At 36.5% G+C, this 18,325-nt stretch overlaps 1 protein-coding gene across 1 annotated transcript in view; it reads right to left on the bottom strand.

Annotated features, from left to right (window-relative positions):
• The window catches only part of LOC123531960 (uncharacterized), a 142,294-nt gene extending 134,372 nt beyond the window's left edge, over nucleotides 1-7,922 (bottom strand). Inside the window, exon 1 of the mRNA XM_045313280.2 lies at nucleotides 7,571-7,922. The gene's annotated coding sequence lies outside the window, so the exon portion shown is untranslated. The remainder of the gene's footprint in view (nucleotides 1-7,570) is intronic.
• Nucleotides 7,923-18,325: the final 10,403 nt, after the last annotated feature.

Genomic DNA, 18,325 nt, shown 5'->3' with positions numbered 1-18,325 from the left:
AATTATTAAAAAATTTTGACCTCTCTACAGGCCATATTTTTCAATGGATCTTCATGAAAATTGATCTGAATGTTCACCTTGATGATGTCTAGGTCAGATTCGAAACTCGGTCACGTGCGGTCAAAAACTAGGCCAGTAGGCATAAAAATAGAAAAACCTTGTGACCTCTCTAGAGGCCATATTTTTCATGAAATCTTCATGAAAATTAGTGAGAATGTCCACCTTGATGATATCTAGGTAAAGTTCAAAACAGGGTCACGTTCCTTCGAAAACTAGGTCAATAGGTCAAATAGAAAAACCTTGTGACCTCTCTAGAGACCATATTTTTCAATGGATCTTCATGAAAATTGGTCAGAATTTTTATCTTGATAATATCTAGGTCAAATTCAAAACTGGATCACATGAGCTCAAAAACTAGGTCACTATGTCTAATAATAGAAAAAACGACGTCATACTCAAAACTGGGTCATGTGGGAAGAGGTGAGCGATTCAGGACCATCATGGTCCTCTTGTTTTTTGTACGTGTAGCATGTGTAAATGTTGAGTTCTGCTCAACTCGGAGCTAGAGGGCGTGGACAGTAGGATACGATTCGACTAACAATCACGAACAGATTCAGTCAAACCAAGCCTGCAACATTTTTCTTTTTTGTTGTGTTGAGCGACCTATGGAGTTTCCACTTTTTCTATTTTAGTTGAGAATTCTGCAATTAGTTCTAAGACGGTTAATAAGAACATTAGCTCGCCGGATACCTATTGAGAACAGATTTTGACGGGTTTGGATTGGTAGGTACTGAGATAGAATTTGAAAGAGGCTAGATTTCTGATCCCATAGTCTCGTTAGGTAGAGCATTCCAGATGTCAGTCATAGGAGGAATAGAGAACTTATTTATTTTATGCTCTTCAGTGGAATACTGAAATTTATCAGTGAAATAAAATTGATATTTTCACTGTTTCAAACAGTGAAAATATCATTTTTATTTTTCACTGGTACGGAACTAGGGCCTACACTTAAATGCGAAAGAATATGAATTATAAATAAAAGTAAATTCCTTGCAAAATGTACGTCCGTAAAGGTATAAATGTATAAAGATAATAACAGGATCATAATTATTTAAATTCTTTTATAAATAAATGTAAAACAAATCAGGAAACATAATAGAACTATTTACATTTTTTCTACAAAGATATTCTGACGTCACGGTATTATGACGTCAAGATACGATGCACGTGACGTTGCGCGGACAAACTGGATATAATTTGGTCAAAACCATTAAAATGCATAAAAAAAAAGAAAATTTGTTTATCTTAGTGTAAGATCGAAATATATTTCACCGAGTGAACACTATAATGCAATATTTTCACGAGTGGCGCAACAACATTTTTGCAGCATGGCCAACCAGGGACAAGATACATATACAACCAGGGACAAAGGACAATCAGGGACGAGTGTATTTACCATCTTAAAGAAAAATAAATTTATTCTTACGTCCCCTTTTCCTTAGGGGCTCCCATCCTGTAAATTGCGAATGTAACCTAGCGTGGTCTTCGTTTTGATCAAATCAGTCTGCTGTTGTCGTGTACAATCATTCAAAATCATAACCCTGACACATTTTTGTTAGTCGGCAGAAGGAAATGTAGAGCTGGTCATACTGATGGAAGGATTGACTAGTTTCAACTTCTTACGAGAGATGACAAAAGATTCTGATTTTTCTTGATTAAAGTTGACAAGGCATGTATGGGTCAATTCAAGAATCCTGTTAACATAAGATTGTAGCTGAGTAGCTGCCGCATTAGAGATTCCACTATCATAAACAAGCTGGTTTAGTTTGCGAAAATGTTTGTGTTTTATTCATTTTTGATGACAATATCGTTAATGTATACAAGGTTAACGAGGAGACCAATAGTTAAGTCTTGAAGAATACCGGCCAGAATTTTGACATTGCTTGAGGACACCCTAGAAATAACAACCAGCTAACAACTATATGAAAAGATAGTCAGAGAACCAATGTACCAGTTTTACAGGGATACTCGCGCGCTCGAGCTTGAAGATAAAATTAGGGTGCCAAACCTTATCGAAAGATTCGCTTATGTCAAACATAACCCTTACTTCTATCCTTTTGTCGGGAACACTGCCAAAAGTATTGTAGAGTTATGCCAATCGATTCAGCTGAGGCGCCTGGCATGAAACTAGACTGACAACAGGTCAAGAAGAAATTGAACAGGTATTTGAATTCGTTTTTCTTTCAAGGACTTTCTGCATAGTAATAGAACATAAAATGGGAATAAAGTTAGACAGTATAATGAGGTACTCCTTCTTTAATATTGCGCACACATTAGACTTCTGTGTGTTACAAATTAGAGTTGAGCTGAAAGAGGTGTTGACTACTGATATCGTGCTTCAGTAAGATCTTGGTTGCTAGTACCATCAGAATCGGACGCTTTAGTTAGATTTAAACATTAAATAGCATCAATAACTTCAGAGGGATGAGGTATATGATAGTATAGAATCCGTTCGGCCTCTTCAGTTAGAAGGTTACCGTTTGAGTCATTAATATTTCTGATTGCTAAGCAAATAAAACATAATTCAAAACGCTAGCAGTTTTTAGTCGTCAAAAACTAACCTACATGTGACTGGAGAAAAGTTTGTGTTGATGAGGGCATAGAATGAAATATGAAAGAAAAAATGAAAAATTGCAACCAATCTCGAGATAAAAGATGACTGGACTAAGTTTTAAGGCAAAATAAAGAAGTTCGCAAAATTTTGTGCAATGAGAGTAGGAGTTGAAGAATTTCCCTTTGCTGAGGTGCGTTTCCTCTGTGTTATTTTGCGTTTGATTTTCTTATTATCCAGGGCGGTTCACAGGTAAATAACAGAAACGTTCTTATTCGTCATACACAGGTGAGAGATAACAAGGATAGCGGACGTAACATTGGAAGCATACAAGACCTTTCCAAACAACTTCTGCAAATTTTCTGTCACAACAGATCGACATTAGCGTAAATCTCCAAATGTGCCGGTGAAGTTGATGTGAAATGGGTTTACGGAAATTGAACACGACATAGATAAGACAATGATTCTTAACTATTTATGAAAGGAAAAGGCCACCAAAAAACGGAAGAACTAGTGTGGACGTACTTGAAACGAAGAAAAAGATCAAAAATAGTGGAAAATTATCATGAAATTTGTCGGTTCTCGATGCACTTATTCAGTCCAAATCCTTAACACAGCAAATCAACTATCAGTTCAAGTGTTTAGATTAAAACCATTGTAGTTCAATATAATTTTCAAATGAGCGAGACAGTAGACGCCTGAGTTTAGGTGATAATAGAATAATTACAATTAATACAGTTTTAGAACACATCCTCAATTCAAACCAGATGCCTTCTGCATTGTGATTTTCTACATCTTGAGGAAACTCCTCAGGTCGCTCAAGTTTATATGATCTATATCATAAGCTTTTACCCCTAACGTTTATGTCAGCAAGATAGTGTCATCCATTGAATCATTTTGTTTATAACAAAATTAGTTTTTCCGCAATACTTAAAGGTAGTTAATCAGATATTGGCCAACCCATGGATTTTATTAAACTTTACAAACTGATCATTTACACTTATTTTTGTTCATCGAGTTCTAATACGCATCGGATTTTCTCTGTAAGTATTTTTGAACTTTGATTTTTCTATTCTGGTTGCCCATCCATAAGTAAATATTTAATAAACAATTTTTACCTAAGGAATGTTATGAATATATTGTAAAAGATTTGCATTGACAAGAACATATTATGCCAAAATTCATAAGAAATGCAAATTTATAAAATTATTATTACCCCCACCCCAACCCCAAACCCCACCTTTGTCTATCTCGGTTTCGCAACCAAGATTTAAAATGAATAAATTCCGAAGCCACACGTTGTTTCAAACCTTGCCTTTTGTTTCAGATAGTTGAAATATTCAAATATATATATCAAATGCAAATAAAAACAAGAGCTGTCACTAAAGGTGACAAATGCCCCCGCAGCACCTTGACCTTTGACCTGGTGACCCCAAAGTCAGTAGGGGTGGTGTACTCAGTAAGTACTATCAGCATGTGAAGTTTGAAGGTCCTGAATGAAGAGGTTTGCATGTAAAGTGCCTTCATGCAAAACGTTAACGTTGGCCCCTGTGACCTTGACCTTTGACCTGGTGACCCCAAAGTCAGTAGGGTTGGTGTACTCATAAAGTACTATCAGCATGTAAAGTTTGAAGGTCCTGGGTGAAGTGGTTCGCAAGAAAAGTGCCTTCATGCAAAAAATTAACGTTGGCCCCTGTGACCTTGACCTTTGACCTGGTGACCCCAAAGTTAGTAGGAGTGGTGTACTCAATAAGTACTATCAGCATGTGAAGTTTGTTGAAGGTACTGGGTGCAGTGGTTCGCGAGTAAAGTGCCTTCATGCAAAAACTTAACATTGGCCTCTGTGACCTTGACCTTTGACCTGGTGACCTCAAAGTCAGTAGGGGTGGTGTACTCAATAAGTACTATCAGCCTGTGAAGTTTGAAGGTCCTGGGTGCAGTGGTTCGCGAGTAAAGTGCCTTCATGCAAAAAGTTAACGTTGTGACTAACGAACGAACCAACTAACGGACGGACAGTTGAAAACTAATATGCCTCCCTTCGGGCGCATAAAAAATAATTTGAATTGTAACTAAATGAAATAATCCACTTTTTAACACTTTTGTATTCAAGGGAGATAATAAACAAATCTAATGAAAAGTAATAAATCATACATTTCCAATGTGGATCTAACTCTATATAATGGGTCTTTTTGTTCCTTAAAGAGGAATTATGGAATTATGGGCATTTTAAGTAAAAACCCAGCTGAAATAAATGTGTGGTAAAAAGGGTAGAGGAAATTATAGCTTTTAATCTAATATACCAAATTCTTCATGTTAGAAGTACGAAATAATAACTTTCTAAATATGAATTTTCTTATTTTGACTGGGGCTGTCTTTTATAGAAAAGTCAAACTGCAAACAGGTGTTGCTTCCCTTCAACTTCAAAATTTTACCTATAGGTAAGGGAGATCACTGCGTAGAAGACTGTAGAAAAGAACTATTATTTTATTAGTCCGATTTCTTTATTTCTAAAGCATCAACTTCAAGTACTTTTACGATATTATTGTTAATTTAATACATTTAAATGCACAGCAAGCGAAAATTGCTTTTATAAAACATTCACCAAAAACACACTATGTGCAGTAAGATGTACATAATACCACTTCAAATAAATATGTAACAGAATATATGAAAACTGAAAAAATGTCAAAAGGTTGCTCAAAAGTGACTGAACAACTTTAAGATACTCATACCATTTATCAGATTTTGGCATCTGTTAATACGAATGGTTTTTAAAGATGTTTAATCTTGAAACGGAAAATTTTTACTTACCAATTCATCTCTTATTACTGTTGTTCTCGATACCTACCATCTATGATAATATTTGAAAATAATAGACTTTAATTTGCAGATGTCAGTTATCTAAATTGCGACCGTACTGACAGTTTCCAAGCGTTCTTGTTACTTTTTATGCTCCCCGAAGGGCGAGCATATTGTTGCCGCTTTGTCTATCCTTTCGTCCGTTCGTCACACTTTTGTCCGCAAAATAATTTGAAAAGTATTGATGGCATTTGATCGAAACTTCACATAATTATAGAGACCATTGAAACGAAGTGCAGTGTTAAAGAACAATAACTCTACCTTACTTAGTTTTTTTAATCATCCCACTTTATTATACTAAATAAGGCTTGTCCGCAGCATTACTTGAAAAGTATTAATGGCATTTCATTATTGAAACTTCACAAAATGATAGAGGTCATTATACGGGAATTGCAGTATCAAAGAACCATAACTCTACCAAACCTAGGTTTTGAATTATCTCCCTTTTTTCAATTTTCTTCTTTTTATTATCCATTATTTATTTATTTGTTTCTAATACGTTATTCCCCATATTGGGACAAGCACATGCATCGGGTAGCATCATTCGTTTATACCGATTCCTTGTTATGAAAAGGGGTTGATATACGATCCAAGTGAGCCCTCCGGGAGCCATAATGAATCTAGTTTGCCATTGTATCTAGAGGGCACACTTCCTCCGTGTACTTACCCTTTATTTTAGTCCTACGCTTTTTGTCATATCTTCAATTTACTAAAATGTGATTATTTTACTGTTTTTTCGTCTTTCGTGATATACATATTTATTTCATCTACCGTGGGCATCTTGTCAATGATCTATTACAGGGCTATTATGAAAACATGATGATTTGATTCTTTTTAGTTTTGGCAAGAAGTAAATGCTATTAAATTACTGTTTTGTCAATTCATATTGAAACAATAAAACTTATCATTGGACTGGGATCGGTATCAAAATAACAAAGGCGTAAAATCAAAATAAGTTGTGGAATATAACTACGTTTTAAGTTGAGTACTGAAATATAATGATAGATTGTCACCAGATAAACCCACCATTTCAAGCAGTCTAAACGCAATTTTTATTGATACTGATCTACATATGAATGCGAAGATATATAGATAATTTGGTTTTATCTTTATTGGAAGTATGCTTCGATAAAGTCATATATCCTTTCCGCAGCCTTAACGTACTAAAACGTATTAGCGTCTGATGGCCCTTTCACGCTTCCGTAGAAACAACATTTATTACACGAAACTTATTTTGAAAATATTTCTGAAATATCTAGGTCTGCAGCTCTCAAATACGGCTATATCTTACATCTGAGGCATATACTGACACTCTCAGACAACATCAAAAATGACATTTTGAGCGATTTGATGAAGTTCCAAAATTATCAATGTATCCTTGGTCCGTTACGGACCCCTGTGGGATTTCTGTTTATCCAGAGCTCAAATATTTTTATAGATTAAAAGCTGACATGCAGTACTAAAGCCCAGGTAATTTCAATTCGTAATAAAGTGCTGAAAATTGGCTCCCCAATAGCAAAAAAAAAAAAAAAAAAAGTCCACGCGTATACATTTAGACGGGGTGACCCCTGCGCGTGACCCCTGACTATCTACGAATCAAAATGCGGCTTTCGTTTTCAAGTTTAGCATTTCTACTTTCATTTTATTTACTTCCTGAAATAGCTGAAGGTCGAGTGACCTCAATTTCTGTGTTGTCAAAAACATACATATGCCTGGCGAGATTGCATAAATATGTGCTGGCCGTCCTAAGGATATATACATATATACCAAAATACTCGCAAAATAATTAGAGACACACTCTCAGCAATATCAAAAAAGATTAAAAAAATTTCACCCCTCTTACTTATAGTCTGTGTATGATACAAAGACTAAATACCGAACTGATACTCATGTTCAAAGGTATCAAATATTCTGAGTATGGTAACTAATGGGTGCGTAAATCTCTATATTATCATTTAATACTGTGGTTAAAAGTTTCTTTGAACTTTCGGTTTCAGTATCATTATATGTACAATTTGACAATATACACTGACCTATGAAATATTAGAATATTTTTAATCAATATAGATTTAAATAATAAGTTTAATAACTAAATTGTACCTTTCTTTAATATGGCTTCCTTTAAGTCCCTTCTATTTATTTATTTGTTTGTTTTTTGTCTTCCGAACATTGCTAAAAGACGGGTTTTTAACATTTGTAAACTGCTGTCTATGGCGGTTTACATGCAAGAAGCGCACCTCTATTAACTAATATCTCGCTGTCATCTAATACATAGTTAGCATATCGACCGATCGATCAGTAAAACAATATACCCATTCTTCTTCGAACGGGGGCAAATACTAGTAACTTAAATCCATGTCGAAACGCATATACATGTACCACAGAAACATTAAACACCTTTCGTTTATAGCTTGCACTCAGCTTAAATAGCCAAGCAAGTTAGCGCGTTACTGATTGATTCATTGCATTGAAAAACTGCATTGAAGACCTACTTGATAGTAAGTAATCGTGATGCTATATTACGGTGTATGATCAATCCTACATTGTTGGTACAAAACTTGCGGTGCCTTCCCTTTTTGCTATAAGCAACGAACTTTTACATATAAAAAATGTAAAAACGCACTCTCCTGGGCCACTGCTCATCACACTATTTAAAGAGTTATTATATGAAACAAAAAATACAGTCCGTGCATTTAGATTGCTAGTAAATAATTTCTTTTATGGATACTTTGTGTTGAAGTAACTGATTGTGTTGAAGGAACCAGTATATCTTAAACCGTGTGAAAAATGTCGTTCCAAAGTTACGTCAAAAATCTTGACATTAGCCTGTTGCAGAGGAGAATGTGAGTGTAAGGAAGGACAACTCTGCATGGCGATTGCGCTATATACGCTCTGGAAGGTGGAGGACGACTATTTAATTTAAATGTCACGTAACAGGATTACATAAACATTTTTTTTTGTAAATTAGATGTTTCAGACGAGGCAGGCATTGCTTTACCGTAATATGTATCACATACGCTTGTGTTCAAGCGAGAGATTCTGACCGGGAAATGTATCTTGTATTATGTTAAGAATTCATACACTATAATGAACCTAGTGTACATAACAGGCTGTGTCACCAAAGGACTAGTTTGAAAAATAGCCTATTTTGTTACATGAGAAGTTTACATTTATGTAATGGCAGTGGCTAGGATTACAGTACCGATTCTAGGATTAATTTATCGAAGAAACGTATCTCTAGATAACTCTATGAGGACAGGCTAGGATTACGGACATGAAATGTATACGTAAATATATACATTTATGTTGTTGTTAACTAACTTATTTTACTTAAAATAGCGAGTTACAGGTCTGCCGTTGATTTCGTAATTATATAGCCGCCATTTTGGATTAAACTAATTGCATGGAGGAAATATCATTGGGTTTTTCCTCTATTTCTATGTGTAAACAGTATTCTAATATTAAACATGATAAAATAAAATAATATAATTAAACATACGAACAATACAAAAATACCAGAATTCGTTTATTTTAAGTGCATTTTCAACAAACATGTCACCTTCCTCTAATATGACACGAAACTGAAAACACATTTTATTTCATACATCGGATACAAAATAAATACTGTGTCGATTACGTTTTTACAATCTTCGATTTGTTCCGTAAAATCATCCAAGTTATGAAATAAAGACAAAATTAAGAATAAAGGGATGATAAATATGGTCACTACACTTCCGAGATACCTTGTATATCCAATGCTAATAGTAAAAGTTAGGTTATAGGTGCTTGTAAGCACCATTGAGTTGAAGACGCGACTTTTGTACCAATAATATAGGAATTATCATACATCGTGATAGCATTTTCTAATGTAAAGCGCTTCCGGTAGCATAAGCGTACCATAGACCATTATTTAACATTTATTAGTATCTTTATTTAAACAAGGAAGAAAATCAATGATTTGACATTTTGTAAGTTTATTAATTTATGAAGGCACGTGACTTTATTGAAGAATAATCTACGAATGAGGTGTTAATGGTAAAGTTATCCCTAACCGCAATGTATAAGAGTGGAGTTGAATGGCAAAACCTATTGAACACGATTAAAGTTCAAAAGATGGTAAATAAAACGCCAATTTTCATTTTCTTCATTGCCTTTTTTCATTAAGAACATTTTAATTCACTTTAAGCATGTCTTAACATAAATTTCATGCTCATAAACACTTCCGTACTCTTAGCTTATCTTCTTAGGTTTAAATAGAGATATGGAATTTCCGTACTCCTAGAATCGTATATTAGGATTACGTTACCGTAATCCTAGCCACTGTCTTATGTAAAACAACTGTTTAATAGCTTGTATGTAGCTCGGAGGGAGAATTGCATTTTAGCCCGAAAGAAGTATTATTAAGTTAATCAATGTGGTCGTGAAAATTGTATAATATATGCTTATACAACTGAAAATGCAACTAACATTGTATTTTTTTATCTATTTATTCTCGATTGCGAATCAAGATAGATAAATTGACAGAGAGAGAGAGAGAGAGAGAGTGAGAGAGAGAGAGAGAGAGATTATCTCGTTGCTACATCTACATTACTAAAATACAACCAAGTAACTCACGTCACCAAAATCACCCCAAATCTCGAATTTCTCACAGGTCCCGACGTGGAGAGAAATAAAGATTATTAAGGGTAGCGCTTCTGGCTGTTTCTGTATTTATATTTGAAAGTGGGTGAGTGTTAAAGTCTTCTAGGACCATCTTAGCATGAAAGGCAAGCAAAAAATTCGGGGCGTCAAAAATTACCCCAAAACTGGAATTTCTTACAGATCCCGAACCTGGAGAATAATCAAGAATTTTAAGGGTAGCGTTTCTGGCCGTTTCTGTACCTATATTTGAAAGTGAGTGAGGGTTTAATCTTTTAGGACTATTCTAGCATGAAATGCAAGGACAAAATCCGGATCACCAAAATCACCCCAAAACTCGAATTCCTTACAGGTCCCGAACTAGAGAGAAATGAAGATTTGTAAGGGTAGCGTTTCTGGCCGGATTTGCACTTATATTTCAAAGTGGGTGAGCGTTTGGTCTCCTAGGCCCATCCTAGCATGAAACGCAACGAAAAAGATCGTGGTCGCCGAAATCACCCAAAACTGGAATTTCTTACAGGTCCCGATCTAAAGATGAATGACAATTTTTAAGGGTAGCGTTTCTGTACTTATATTTGAAAGTGTGTGAGTGTTTGGTCGTCTAGCTGTACCATCATAGCATGAAATGCATGGAAAAACATCAAGGTCGCCATAATCACCCCAAAACTCTGATTTCTTACAGGTCCCCAACTTGGAGAGAAAATAAGAGTTTTAAGGGTAGCATTTCTAGCCGTTTCTGTACTTATATTTGAAAGTGGGCGAGTTTTTGGATTTCTAGGACCATCCTAGTATTTTATGCAAGGAAACAATTCGGGTTGCCAAAATCACCCCAAAACTGGAATTTCTTACTGGTCCAGATCTGGAGAGAAATGACGATTTTTAAGGGTAGCATTTCTGGCCGTTTCTGTACTTATATTTGATAGTGGGTAAGTGTTTGCTCTTCTAGGACAATCCTAGCATGAAATGTAAGGAAAAAATCACCCCAAAACTCGAATTTCTCATAGGTCCTGACAAAGAAAGAAATGTCAAGGGTAGAGCGTTTCTGACCGTTTCTATAATTATTTGAAAGTGGGTGAATGCTTGGTCTTCTAGGACCGTCCTAGCATGAAATGCAAGCCAAAAATCCGTGTTGCCAAAATCACTCCAAAACTCGAATTTCTTACATGTCCAGAACTTAGAGAGAAATCAAGATTTTTAAGGGCAGCGTTTCTGGCCGTTTCTTCACTTCTATTTGAAAGTGGGTGAGTGTTTCGTCTTCTAGGACTATCGTAGCATGAAATGCAATGAAAAATCCGGTCCGCCAAAATCACTCAATAGCTCGAATTTCTTACAGGTCGCGAACCTGGAGAAACATGACTATTTTTTAAGGTACCGTTTCTGTCCGTTTCTGTACCAGTATTTGAAAGTGGAAGAGTGTTTAGTCTTCTACGACCATCCTGGCATAAAATCCAATGAAAAAAATTCGGCATGAAATGCTAGCAAAAAATCCGGGTCGCCAAAATTACCCCAAAACTCGAATTCCTAACAGGTCCCGAACATTGAAAGAAATGACGATTTTTAAGGGTAGCGTTTCTGGCCGTGTCTGTACTTTTATTTAAAAGGGGTGAGTGCTTGGTCTTCTAAGACAATCCTAGCATGAAATGCAAGCAAAATATCCGGGTTGCCAAAATCACTTCTGGCCGTTTCCGTACTTATATTTGAAAGTGGGTGAGTGATTGGTCTTCTAGTACCATCCTAAAATGAAATTCAAGCAAAATATCCGGGTTGTCAAAACCACTTCTGGCCGTTTCCGTACTTATATTTGAAAGTGGGTGAGTGCTTGGTCTTCTAGGACCATCCTAGCCTGAAATGAAAGCAAAATATCCGGGTTGCCAAAATCACCCCAAAACTCGAATTTCTTACATGTCCCGACTTGTTGAGAAATGCCGATTTTTACGAGTAGCGTTTCTGGCCGTTTCTGTACTTATATTTGAAAGTGGGTGAGTGCTTGGCCTTCTAGGACCATCCTAGCATGAAATGCAAGCAAAATATCCGGGATGCCAAAATCACCCCAAAACTCGAATTTCTTACAGGTCCCGACCTGGTGAGAAATGCCGATTTTTACGGGTAGCGTTTCTGGCCGTTTCTGTACTTATATTTGAAAGTTGGTGAGTGCTTGGCCTTCTAGGACCATCCTAGCATGAAATGCAAGCAAAATATCCAGGATGCCAAAATCACCCCAAAACTCGAATTTCTTTCAGGTGAGAAATGCCGATTTTTTCGGGGTAGCGTTTCTGGCCGTTTCTGTACTTATATTTGAAACTGGGTGTGCGCTTGGCCTTCTAGGACCATCCTAGCATAAAATGCCAGCAAAATATTCGGGTTGCCAAAATCACCCCAAAACTCGAATTTCTTACAGGTCCCGGTCCTGGTGAGTAATGCCGATTTTTACGGGAAGCGTTTCCGGCCGTTTCTGTACTTATATTTGAAAGTGGGTGAGTGCTTGGTTTTCTAGGACCATCCTAGCATGAAATGCAAGCAAAATATCCAGGTTGCCAAAACCACCCAAAAACTCGAATTTCTTACAGGTGAGAAATGCCGATTTTTTCGGGGTAGCGTTTCTGGCCATTTCTGTACTTACATTTGAAACTGGGTGTGTGCTTGGCCTTCTGGGACCATCCTAGCACAAAATGCCAGCAAAATATCCGGGTTGCCAAAATCACCCCAAAACTCGAATTTCTTACAGGTCCCGACCTGGTGAGCAATGCCGATTTTTACGGGTAGCGTTTCCGGCCGTTTCTGTACTTATATTTGAAAGTGAATGAGTGCTTGGTCCTCTAGGACCATCCTAGCATGAAATGCAAGCAAAATATCCGGGTTGCCAAAATCACCCCAAAACTCGAATTTCTTACAGGTCTCGATTTGGTGAGAAACGCCGATTTTTAAGATTAGCGTTTCTGGCCGTTTCTGTACTTATATTTGAAAGTTGGTGAGTGCTTGGTCTTCTAGGACCATCCTAGCATGAAATGCAAGCAAAATATCCGGGTTGCTAAAATCACCCCAAAATTCGAATCTCTTAAAGGTCACTCCCTGGTGAGAAATGCCGATTTTTACTGGTAGCGTTTCTGGCCGTTTCTGTACTTTTATTTGAAAGTGGGTGAGTGCTTGGTCTTCTAGGACCATCCTAGCATGAAATGCAAGCAAAATATCCAGGTTGCCAAAACCACCCGAAAACTCGAATTTCTTACAGGTCCAGACCTGGTGAGAAATGCCGATTTTTACGGGTAGCGTTCCTGGCCGTTTCCGTACTTATATTTGAAAGTGGGTAAGTGCTTTGTCTTCTAGGATCATCCTAGCATGAAATGCAAGCAGGATATCCGGGTTGCCAAAACCATCCAAAAACTCGAATTTCTTACATGTCCCATTCTGGTGAGAAATGCCGATTTTTACGGGTAGCATTTCTGGCCGTTTCCGTATTTATATTTGAAAGTGGGTGAGTGCTGGGTCTTCTAGGACCATCCTAGCATAAAATGCAAGCAAAATATCCGGGTGGACAAAATGACCCCAAAACTCGAATTTCTTACAGGTCCCGACCTGGAGAGAAATGCCGATTTTTACGGGTAGCGTTTCTGGCCGTTTCTGTACTTATATTTGAAAGTGGGTGAGTGCTTGGTCTTCTAGGACCACCCTAGCATGAAATGCAAGCAAAATATCCGGGTTGCAAAAACTACCCCAAATCTCGAATTTCATACAGGTCTCGACTTGGTGAGCAATGCTGATTTTTACGGGTAGCGTTTCTGGCCGTTAGAAATGCCGAATTTTACGAGTAGCGTTTCTTGCCGTTTCCGTACATATATTTGAAAGTGGGTGAGTGCTTGGTCTTCTAGGACCATCCTAGCACGAAATACAAGCAAAATACCTGGGTTGCCAAAATCGCCCCAAAACTCGAATTTCTTACAGGTCCAGACCTGGTGAGAAATGCCGATTTTTACGGGTAGCGTTTCTGGCCGTTTCTGTACTTATATCTGAAAGTGGGTGAGTGCTTGGTCTTCTAGGACCATCCTAGCATGAAATGCAAGCAAAATATCCGGGTTGCCAAAATCACCCCAAAACTCGAATTTCTTACAGGTCCCGACCTGGTGAGAAATGCTGATTGTTACGGGTATCGTTTCTGGCCGTTTCTGTACTTATATTTAAAAGTGGGTAATTGTTTGGTCTTCTAGGACCATCCTAGCATGAAATGCAAGCAAAATATCCGGGTTGCCAAAACCACCCCAAAACTCGAATTTCTTACAGGTGAGAAGTACCTGGTGAGAAATGCCGATTTTTACGGGTAGCGTTTCTGGCCGTTTCTGTACTTATATTTGAAAGTGGGTGAGTGCTTGGCCTTCTAGGACCATCCTAGCATGAAATGCAAGCAAAATATCCGGGTTGCCAAAATCACCTTTAAAACTCGAACAGTGTTTCCGCCAACCACAGGAAATATGTCTATATGAAACCTGCACGCGTACTCACACATGCACACACGCACACTCACAAGTACACGCACAATTCCACTCTTCATTCTAAAACATATTTCAGCTTTTTTTATTTTTCTGAAATATTTATTCCCTCTAAAGAAGTAATAAAACGAACAAAGACTACTTATTTTTTCATATTTACGGGAAGTTTAGCAAAACTTATTGCCGATTTCAGCTCAATATGATGGAAACTTATCGTTTAAGTAGAGTGTACTACATTTATACAAAACTATTGATTTCTCGGGCCAATGTTCGTATTTAGCCTAGCTCTACATGTTCACATGTGTTTGATTTAAACTTCTCAGTTCAGAACACTAGCATCAGAGTAAGAATTACACGTCAGGCTCACGATGTAAGACGTACTTAATCATCCTCTTGAAAATGGGAAAATCTAACATTGTCAAAGGTTTAACCAGATAAAATTACCAAAAATGTTTTTTTTTTTTTTGTTTTTTTTTTTCATAACAATGTGGCAACAAAGACGGGCCGTCAGGGCACGGACTGGGACTGCTTAATATATACAGTAAATGCAGATTACTTTGTAATTGAATTAATAAATCTGTGGCGCTTTATTTCAATGAAATGTTTATTAAGTAGCGTCTCAATAATTGCTTACTCCTTAATTATGTAAATTGTACGTAACTTTTTATCATTGATATTTCCAGTGACTTCTTTTAAGAGTTAGGTTCCTGTTTCGGAGAAAAAAGTTTGAACATCATCAAATGATATAAGAAAGCATTGTTTTACATGAAAATTTAACAGCATATAAAACATTTACATTTTTCTACAAAACCATTGTCAATTTACTCAGATATGTAGTGAATTCCGGAAAGGTTCTGCATGAATGGGCTACACTTCTGGACAGTTCAGCGCCTTTAAAAACTTAGCATTTTTAAAAAGCTGTTACACGTCTTCGATTTGATGCATTTACAACAACGTACCAGTGTTTAAACTTAACATAACTAGGTAAAACATCGATTTTGGCAATTGTTTACGTTCATTTCTTTACAAAATTAATGGCATTCTTTTTTGAAGGATGACAACTCCTTAAGAACATTTTATGTGTCCAACTCTATGGGACAGAACCATGAAACATGTATTGGACAGATAAGTTGTTTGTCAAGATGATGATCGTTTACTAAAGAAAAATCTGTTGTTTTGTGATATACTGCTAAACCCTTAAGTGCCAATCTAAACACAGCTTCTGTAGTTTCTAGCAGAGTTTAATCATTACGTTTTACATAAAATATAAATTATTTTTCTGAGAATTAAAAAAAACAACGAACGTATAATCGCATTATTTTTAGAAGAAAATCTGAGAGCAATAGTCTTTGTGATTTTAGATTTAAAATTACTCATCTACTATTTTAAGTTGTGAAAACTTAATTATCCATTATGAAACTGCACTAAGGCCTACATGAAACCGGCTACACGTAAATGTATGTTTCGAAATATGCGTATATTTAGTAAATTTATTCAAGAGTGTTTTTCTTGTATACCATTTTAGTTGAAATACACGCAAAAATGTACCAGTCGACGTTTTTTGAAGTCATATAATCATTACATAACTCTTTATACGAATTGTCGGTTCAAAACTGGACCAGGTTTATAATCAACACAGTCATGCTTGATGGGCTAACAAGTCAAATCTTTGAAGAAAAGTCTTTCCTGATGTCATGCAATAAAACACGTACTAAATGGCCAGCCAGACAATAATCAAAACTATTCACCGCACATCGAATGATAAATTTAATTACTGACTGACCAGCAATTCAATTAATTCTCACCTTCTTTCTTCCCCTTGTAAGAATCTAGAGACGTTTTTTTCCTCCATAGTCCTGCTGCGTGACCTTTCCTCTGCGGTATTGTAGGGATAACGCATGTTTTTTCGGGTTATAACATCTGCAGAATCCTGAGGGATTGGTTGGTGCCCGAGCCCGTTAGGGCGAGGGTACCAACGATTCCCGAGGGATTCTGAAGATGTTATAACACGAAAAGAACATGCGCTAACGCTATTCTAGCATAAAACGCGTAAAAAACTGATAAATGAATACAATCTCACTCAACGTCATTAAATTTCCACGAAATGCGCGGAAATGTCTGAGTTGTTTTTTACGTTGACGTCATTACGTTTTGAATTATCCGTTTTGGGGCCGAATGGCGTTTACGCTTTGCCACGGAACGCACATATATAAAAAGGTGTTATAACAGCACGCGAGCGCGAGAACCTCCTTGTTAACACACGTTTTCTCTCCTGTTAAAACACCCCCGAAAAGTGACAATAACAGCAGTTTTATGCTAGAATGCGCGACTACCCATCTCCGTTAGTTAGACATTGTATACAGCTGTTCATCAGAATGTCAAAAGCTGAACAGGGGCCCTAGCTTGGCTACTTTCACCTATACTCAGAATTTCAAATAGTTCGATTTCTCGTGCAGTAATATTAGCCTCAAGTAAACAACTATCTACAGTTTTCACAACATAATTATGGTAAATTTCTGTGATATCACAAGGTAAAAAACAATATTGTGTGGCATAAGGCTGACCTTTTATCTTTCAAATTGCAAACTTTTTAGAGCACTTTGTTTTCCGATAGTGACTATAAGTTATACAGACATCGACTTTTTACAACTGCAACCAAAATATCGTAAGGTTCATCAAAAGTGTTTCAAAACCACCCCTCAGTTGAATTTTAATTTTGAATAGTTATACTTTAGAAACCATTACTATCTATAACAAGAGCACCGCCTTTCGGGTGCGAACGCTCATCTGATAGTCTCTGTATAATAGAAATAGTCATACCCGTGATTTTCCAAACGGGACCATAATTCTTGCAATAAAAGCAATGTAGAGTTACGGTACTTGCTGTGCAGGGTCAGCTTTTAATGGCGGATAACTGCTCCAAATTTTAAAGCAATAGCTTTGACCGTTAAGGAGAAAAGTTGAACTCAACGCAAAACTTAACCAAGAAATCTGATATTTCCTAAGTCCAAAAGGGGCCATGTTCTAGCAAAAATCAGGATGGAGTTATGTTTCTTGCTGTACTGAGTCAGCTTTTGATGGTGAACAAGTGTTGCAAGTTTTAAAGCAATAGCTTTGATAGTTTAGGAGAAAAGCTGACCTAAACATAAAACTTAACCAGGCAACGCCGATGACGACGACGACCAACTGATGACAATAACTCATCCTTTTTTTATTTCATAAAAATCAGATGAGCTGATAAATATACTGAATTGTAAAAAGGAAATAAGAATTACTTTATACAAAGGTAAGCTTCCTTAAGAATATGCATTTTGACTAATATGTACTTTGACTGCCAACGTTCTGCTTTGTAGAAAATATCAAACTTCTTTTTCAAAAATATTTTTTCTTTAATTTTGTTTTGGTTGTGTGTGTCTAACATATTTATCTAGGTACTCCAAGTAACAAAATATCGTTAACTTACAGAGCAATATTCTTGTCATTTTGACAGTTCTCTGACTTTCACTTTCATTTTGCAAGTTTTGCAACGTTTTCGAAATGTTAATGTTTTGTAACAATTTCTTCACTGAGAGTACCTGGAGAAATATATTAGGCACACAATAAGTAAAGACATAATGTCAAACTATTTTTGAAAAAGAATTTTTATATTTTTCTACAAAACAGACTGTGGGCAAGCAAAGTACGTGATATAAGAGAAAATTTCTCATTCCAAATAGAACAACCTCTTGAAAGACAC

This window comes from Mercenaria mercenaria, chromosome 11 (assembly GCF_021730395.1).
Source record: "Mercenaria mercenaria strain notata chromosome 11, MADL_Memer_1, whole genome shotgun sequence".
NCBI classification, from domain to species: Eukaryota; Metazoa; Mollusca; class Bivalvia; order Venerida; family Veneridae; genus Mercenaria; species Mercenaria mercenaria.
The sequence above is the reverse complement of the archived record's forward strand: the minus strand, read 5'-3'. Positions and strand labels throughout refer to the sequence as shown.